General features: G+C 46.9%; 1 pseudogene; it reads left to right on the top strand.

Annotated features, from left to right (window-relative positions):
* The first annotated feature begins 6,967 nt into the window (after nt 1-6,967).
* Nucleotides 6,968-7,427, top strand: LOC119053586 (ubiquitin-conjugating enzyme E2 D3-like; annotated as a pseudogene).
* Nucleotides 7,428-8,143: the final 716 nt, after the last annotated feature.

Genomic DNA, 8,143 nt, shown 5'->3' with positions numbered 1-8,143 from the left:
AAGGCCACACATGACACACCAACAGCTAAGATCATACTCAATGGTGTAAAGCTGAAAGCTTTTTCTTTAAGATCAGGAACAAGACAAGGATGTACTCTTTCACCACGTTTATTCAACATAGTGTTGGAAATCCTAGTCACAGCAATCCAAAAGAAAAAGAAATAAATGGAACTGAAATCAAAAAGGAAGAAGTATTATGTCATTCTTTGCAGATGACATAATATTATACAGAGAGAATCTAATGAGTCCACCAAAAACTCTCAGAACTGAAATGAATTCAGTAAAGTAGGACACAAAGTTAATACTTAGAATTAGCTTGGATTTTTATACACCAATAACAAACCATCAGAGAGAAAAATTAGGAGAACAATGCCCTGCTACCTACAATTGCATCAAAAAGAAAAAAATATCTAGAAATAAACTTACTGCAGAGATAAAAGACCTGTACTTGGAAAACTATAGACATTGAAGAGAAAAATTGAAGAATATACAATTAAATGGAAGGATATGAACAAACAAAACAAACTCAGAAATACAGAGAACAAACTAATGGTTGTAAGATAGAGGGGTTGGGTGAAAAGGGGAAGGGAATGAGAAGTACAGATTGCCAATTATAAAACCATTCACGGTGTTGTAAAGTACAGCATAGGGAATAAAGTCAATAATATTGTAATGACAACATGTGGTGTCGAATGAGTATTAGACTTATTGGGGTGATAACTTCCTAGGTTATATAAATATCTAATCACCGTGTTGTACACCTGAAAATAATATAAACTTGTATATCGACTGTAATTGCAAAATTAAAAAAAGACCCATCATTATATGTGTGCCAAGCTGGTGAATATTAAAATCCAACAAGTTGTGACAGGCAGAAAAATGGCCCCAAAGATATCCACGTCCTAATCCCTGGAATATGAATATGCTCTGCTGTGTGGTGAGGGCGAATTAAGGGTGTTAGCCAGCTGGTCGTAGGTGGGGTGGTTATCTGGGCAGGGCCCCAGGTAATCCAGGGTCCTTCGTCCTGGAAGAGGGAGATGGAAGAGGCAGAGATGCAACATGAGAAGCCAGTCTGCTCTTACTGGCTGTGAAGGAAAGGAAAGGGGCCATATGAGGAGTGCAGGTGTCTCCTGGAGGCAGGAAAGGGTAAGGAAAAGGATGCTCCTGAGAGCCTCCGGAAAGGAATGTGGCCCTGCAGACACCTTGACTTTTAGCCCATTTCGGATCTGAACTACAGAACAGTAAGATAACTGTGTGGTTAAGCCACTGAGCATGTAGTAATGTGTCAGAGCAGCAATAGAACACTAGCACAGAGTGTTATATAAGAAGCACAGGGAAACAACAAGTTACCTTTCCTGGCACATAGTAGGTACTGGGTGCTATAAGAACACAAGATCACCCACTGTAGTCTTCTTGGGGTAGAGAGGGAAGGGGAATCAAGGACTTTCCAGAGGAAGCAGTGCCTGAGCTAAAGCTTGAGGTTCCCACAGGAGGAAAGGGCTGCCGTTTTCAGAGACACTCAGTGGAGAGGTGAGCTGGGAGGTGGTGCTTGGGAGCTGCATTGGTTCTCTGCAGGCGGGGGAGGGAACAGCTCTGAGCATGGCAGTGGCCACGCTGGAGTTGCCGGACTTCACTCCCAAACCCATGGGAGAGGCGATGCTCGGCCTCTTCAAATTTGTCTTGTGCCAAGCCCACCCTGGGCTGCCCTGTGAGCGGAAGGGGAGGTGAGGCTGGAGGCAGGCAGACCACAGAGAGACAACGGCAGCACCCAAGCAGAGGTGGCAGAGGCCTGGACCAGGGCACTGGGTGAGGAGGGGACACGTGGTTGGATCCGAGGACTGGCCACTGTGGCTGCTCGGCTGTGCATGGGGTGGGCCGAAAGAGGTGTGTGGGTGTCTTACTTAAGGCTCTTGGCACATCCTTCTACCACATTCCTTCTAATGCATTTTACCCAGAGTCTCTATAAGCTGCTCTGTCTATTGAAGCTACTGCAAGCTCCTCCCCTGTCCCTAGAGGAACATTTCACACAGAACAGGGGCTGCCATTTACCATCTGCTGAGAGAAGCCTGGGCAGAGGAAGAGCATGTTGATTAAGAGGGGGACCGAGGAAAGGAAGAGAAAATGACCACCATCTGCTCCGGTGCTTTGGGGAATGGGAGGGACTAGGGTGGGGAGGTGGAATTGGTAACTCCAATTTAGTTCACAGTGTAGCAGCCTCGAGGTCTGAGCTGAAGGTACCCAGATCAGATGTCCTTGGTGATGCCCTTAGCAGACAGAGTTTGCACGGTTCCCCGGTCTCCGGCATTCCCAAGCCGCACAGTGTGCCTGGTGCGGTCTGTCTGCACCAGGGGTTCTGTGCAAAGGGTGCTGCCTGCCAGGGACCTGGACCAGACAGAGGCATGGTGGTGGCAGCGAGCCTGCTGGCTGGAGAGGACGTGCACAGGGAACCGGAGGGAGGGCGGCGGGAACCTGGCTCTGGGTGCGCCCTTCACTTTCTAAGAACTCCACCCTCCAGGCAAAGTTGGGAGTGGAGGTGAGAAGTCATCGAGCAACCCCAATACTATATGAACTAAGAACTTTTAACAACCCATTTAGTCTTCACAATAATCAAATGGGGAAAGTCCTGTGATTACGGCCATTTGACAGATAGGGAAACAGAGGCCAGACAGATTTAAAGGTCAAAGCTAGCCAGTGCACGAGCCTGGACTGAAGTTGTGGCCGTGGCTCACACAGGCTTTGTTTGTGTGCACACACATAAGCTGTAAGCTGTGAGCTTCTGGAGGGCGGGGCCCACCCACACACACCCCTCCCCAGACGCTGAGCTCAGAGCAGTTAACCCTCATTGGCTGATTGGGTTAATTGAATGAACCTTCTCCAGCTCTGACCGGACAAGTGAACAAAAAGAAATTGTGGCTGTAAGTTAGGGGTCAGCAATCTTTTCCAGTAAAGGGCTAGTCACTAAATATTTTAGGCTTTGCGGGGCATTCCATCCTCATTTCTAGTATTCGGCTCGGATGCCTGGCCTGACTGCGTTCAAATGACACTTCATTTACAAAACAGGGGACAGGCTGAATTTGGCCCAGAGGCCAAAGTTTGCTGAACCCCTCACGCTATGAGCAGCTTACTAAAATCCAGCTATGGGGAATGAATGGGTGGATATTAGGTCTCAGCGAATGAGGTTAGTGCTCCTTCTCCTTCTTGTAAGAAAGTAAGCAAATTCTGTGCTGGAGACAGGAGAAGAGCGATATTTACATCTAATTGGACATCTACAACCTGGCGGGTGCCTCACATCCATTAGTTGTAACACTCAGAACAACTCTCAGAGGAAGAAGGCTTTAGTCCTATTTTCCAGATACATGAAGAGGTTCAGAGAAGTTAAGAAGTTGCGGAAGGTCACAAAGCCAGGAAGGGGTAGAGTCAGGATTCCAACATGAAAACCTGTTCTCTTCCTAGCACACTGTGCTGGTTCGGATCCTGCTCTGGCCTCGGTTCCCTTGGGCTTCAGGATACTCATCGAGACAGCCCTGCAAGGTCACTGCCAGGAGCTCAAGGCACAGCGGACGCAAAAGCTTCCCATGCAGCCAGCAGTCCCCACAAGCACAGGGAGATGCGAGGTAGCCCAGGCTGTCTGCTGACCACTTCAGCCCAAATAAGAATTTGAAGGGAAACAAAATCAAAGAAGAAGTCGTGAGGAGCCATTAAGAAACCTCTGGGGATTTGGGAAATTTTTGGAGAGTACTTTAAAGTGCTCCAAATCCATGGAATAGGGTGCAAATCAATCTCAACTAGCTCTTGGGGTACTGGGAGACCCCCAGCGGATGTTAGGGTTTTGGCACCAAAATATCTCTAAACTTGGCCAGGGTGCTGCCCTGATTGAAGTGGGAAGTGCCAGGCCCAGGGAGCTGCTTACCGCATGAAAAAAAAAAGGATCCCTGGACTAAATGATACTTTAATTAAAGTCTCTTTTAGCCTTGAGATTTGATAATTACAATGCAAATTGTACATTAGATGAAACCACACTCCAACCAGAGAGAACAGATTAACAAGGGAAAGAAAAAACCTTGGTCATGCTCCCAGGGAAAACGGTACGGACCAGGAGATGTTAATAACTTGTTAATGAACACGCACGTGGGTGTGTCTGCCCTTAAACTCAAGGACTAAGAGGGAGACTCTTGTTCATTCCCTTCCCACACCTGGCACCACCACTCGGTTCGTTAGAAACCTTCCGACAGCCACAGTGTTTGGGGAAAGCGATTGGAGGGAAGATTTAAACCTGGTGCCTCAGAGTCAAAGCCACAATCGCGTATTTTTTTCTTTTGGGGCTCACCTTCTAGTTGTTGTTTTTTAATCTTCACCTGAGGACATGTGTATTAATTTGAGAGAGTGGGAGAGAGAGAGAGGGAGGGAGGGAGGGAGAGAAACGATGATGTGAGAAAGAGACATTGATCAGTTGCCTTCCATAAGCACCGGGACAGGGGATTGAATCTGCAACCTGGGTGTGTGCCCTGACTGGGAATCGAACCTGCAACTTTTTGGTGCCTAGGATGATACTCCAATTAACTGAATCATCCAGCCAGGGCTCACCTGCTAGTTTCTTACAGAGTTCTGCGATATCAGTTTGTAACTTGAAATCAGCAAGAGCCCTGATTCTGAAATATAATGGATGTTTAACTGTGTGTATCATTATCTCTTGATGTATGAGCTCCAGCTTTCTCAAGGATGTGGTTCCCAGTTTATCGCCAGTCACCTTTGTTTATTTTAGAGCAAAAAAAAAACCCTCTATAAATGACCAAGGTGTCCGTCTTTAACAATGCATACGTTATCTAAATAAACAAAAGTAACTTTATACATCTATGTGGAATGTTATTCAATGGCAGATACTCAATGGAGGGAGGAAGGAACAGGTGGGAGAGGTCAAGTGTCCAAACATGATTTGTCTATTTCTGTCCTAAAAGACTGAAATAACGATAATGATAATAGCTAGGATAGTAATCAGTAGCCAAAATGCATTGAATGCTTACAGCAGGGGCCTCAAACTCATTTCCACTGGGGGCCGCATCAGCCTTGAGGTTGCCTTCAAAAGGCTGAATGTAATTTCAACTCTTTAAACTAAGGAGCAGTCACATCAATATAGTCCTAAAATTATATTCGGCATGCTGAAAGCAACTGCAAGGCTGATGTAGCCCCCGGTGAAAATGACTTTGACACTCCTGGCTTACAGTGTGCCTGGTATCGTCATTTACGTGGTGTCTGCTCGGGCTGCCATGACAAAGGACCATTCACTGGGTGGCTTATCCAACAGAAATTGGTTTTCTCACAGTTCTGGAGGCTGAAGCTCAAGGTCAAGATGCCAACAAAGTCAGTTTCTCCTGAAACTTCTCTCCTTTGGCTTGCAGGTAGCCTCTTTTTTCTTGGGCTCATGTGTCCTTCTCTTTACGTGCACACCCTCCTGGTATCTTTTCCTCCTCTTATAAGGACACCGGTTCTATTGTATTAGAGCTCCACCCTTATGACCTCACTGAACTTTAATTACCTGCATAAAGGCCCCATCTCCAAGGACAGTCACAGTCAGGGTTAGGGCTTCCACACATGAATTTGGCAAGGAGGGACATGATCCGATCCATAACATGGATTATCGCAATCATAACCGTGATACTCCAGGTAGGTACTGTCGTCATCCATTTTACACTTGACAGCTGTGGAAACTGAGGCCCAAGGTACACAGTGGGCCGGATGAGAGCGGCACTCCTGCCCTTCATGGGTGCTAGCGTGCACCTGCTGCACGCAGGCCTGAGGAAGCAGCCCCTGGCAAGGGTCCTTTCAGAAAGAGGCCTGGGCGATTCCAGCATCAGCCACTGAGGACCAGGTTAGAAATCCAGGCCCTGCCTTCACCTGATTTCACCTGAGAGCTGCGACACGATGCGTAGCTACGGAACATCCTTCATTCCCCTCCTCTGTGCACAGCAGTACTAATCTCTACAATGCTTCCCTGTGACGATCCAATCAGATGACTTAGATCAGAGCACTCAAAATCATGAGACGTGCAAATACATTCCATCACTGCCCTCGATCTTAGTTTTTAAGAGTTCTTAGCATTGGAAAAAAGTCCTGAAGAAATTGTTTAGAGCCCATGCCCGGAGTCCCGTGTTACAGAAGAGGTGAAATGAGTTGAAGGGAGCATCCACGAATCAACAGCTTAGGGGTAATGAGCAGAACTGACCCACCAGACAACTGATTTGTCCCACAAACCAGAAGGACCAAGAAAGCAAAAGAGAGGATAATGCATCTAGAGGATAAGAAAGAAGCGTGATTCCTAAAACTGATGGTTTTCCCAAGAAATTAAAACAGGAGAAATAAATAAAGACATAGCTGAGGAAATTATTTGGCATTGGAAAATGTTCTTAAAATTTTATATTATGAGGATAGACCTTCCTCCAATGGTTTCCTTCCAGTTCTCCATGCTTCTGACTCCAAGGGTCCCCGCTGCCCGCGTACCCTTCCCCCACCTCACTCCAGCCCACGACCCACCTCTGGCCCCTGCCCTCCCAGTTGAACCTCTGACCTGTTTAATAAGAAGGTGCTGTTCTGCCCTGGCTGGTGTGGCTCAGTGGCTGGAGTACGGGCTGTGAACCAAAGGGTTGCCAGTCGATTCCCAGTCAGAGCACATGCCTGGGTCGCAGGCCAGGTCCCCAGTGGGGGCACATGAGAGGCAACCACACACTGATGTTTCTATCCCTCTCTTTCTTCTTTCTTGCTCTCTCTCTAATATAATAAAATCTTAAAAAAAAAAAAAAAGAAGAAGGTGCTGTTCTGAAAAGAAGAAAACCTGCCTGTGTCTGTGTCTGTGTCTGGCAGAGCCAGTGTGAGACAAAGAGACGACCCTTCCCTGCCACCAGGATAACCTAGAGTTTTGGCCAGACCTTTGAGGACCCAGAGAGATTGAGGGGCCAGACGCAAAACGCATACTATGAAGCAGATGAATAAGGAACTTAGTGATCTGGCCTGTGACCCTCCAGCACCATGTTCTGCACGTCCAGTTGGGGATGATCTGTGTCACCAGCAAGCCCCAATTGTGGGACCTAATGCCAGCCCACACGGAGGCAGCGTATTGTTTTTGACAATTCATGCCCCTACAGACTGCCCCTTCCAACTGCCTAAAGTTGCATTTACAAGGAGAATTTATCATCCAAATATTAGCAGTAATGGCAACATTCGTCTCGATATTTTATAAGATCACAGTGGTCTCCTGCTTTAACTATTTCTGAAGCTCTTTTATCCCTGTGTCCACTGCTGTGTGACCCAAACCCAGATGACCCCCTAGCGCCAGAGAGCCCACGGATCCGTAAAACAGGCAGAGATCAGCGCAGCAGATGGCTCGGGAGTGGCCTCAGGAGTGTGCCACGTGCTGCCGCCTTAAGTCAGAATAACCCGCATGATAGATGGAATCAACTTTAAATAACGGTTCCTTTTTCAAATTGTCTTATCTGGCTGTTCTATCAGACCTCATTTATTTTCATTTTATTTTTGTTTACCTCCCTCTAGTCACTCACACGCTCATGAGAAGACTTAAGTTCTTCCAGCTTTGGACAGTAACTGCTTTTAGAAACTGTAAAGTAGCTACAAGAGAGCAGTTGCCCAAGATTCAGAATCATTTTTAAACAATGGAGCACGTGTATCATGTGGCCAGAGTCCTCACTCTAACTTGGTTATTAGGACACTAAAACCACTCCTCGCTGCTCCAACATGCTGGAGAAATCACACGAGGAGCAGGGGGTGGATACCCAGTTGCCGCATCAAAGGAAGCAGCATTGCTCCAGCAGCATCCATTCCTGTTAAGCCTTCCGCTGTTAGGTCTGAGGTTGTGTGATATACTTTATGCCCACAACTGATGTGGCTGGAGAATTGGGATTGAATTTGTAGCATCAGCAAAGCAGAAAGTGTGATGTGTTTTATGCGTGTCGAGGAAGGAATGACCTCTTCTAGTTCTACAGAGAATGGAAATTAGAAGTCGAGCATCCTTTGTAGTCCAAAATAGGGTCTCAGACATTGTGTCATCTTCACTTACATTGTTAGAAGGCTTGGAGCCGTTCGTTCATCTCCCAGTTCACTGGTTAACGGCACTGAAAGTGTGCAGCGTGTTGTC

The sequence above is a fragment of the Artibeus jamaicensis genome, unplaced genomic scaffold (assembly GCF_021234435.1).
Source record: "Artibeus jamaicensis isolate MK-2021 breed Jamaican fruit bat unplaced genomic scaffold, CSHL_Jam_final contig_729, whole genome shotgun sequence".
NCBI lineage: Eukaryota > Metazoa > Chordata > Mammalia > Chiroptera > Phyllostomidae > Artibeus > Artibeus jamaicensis.
This window is presented reverse-complemented; position numbering and strand designations above follow the sequence as displayed.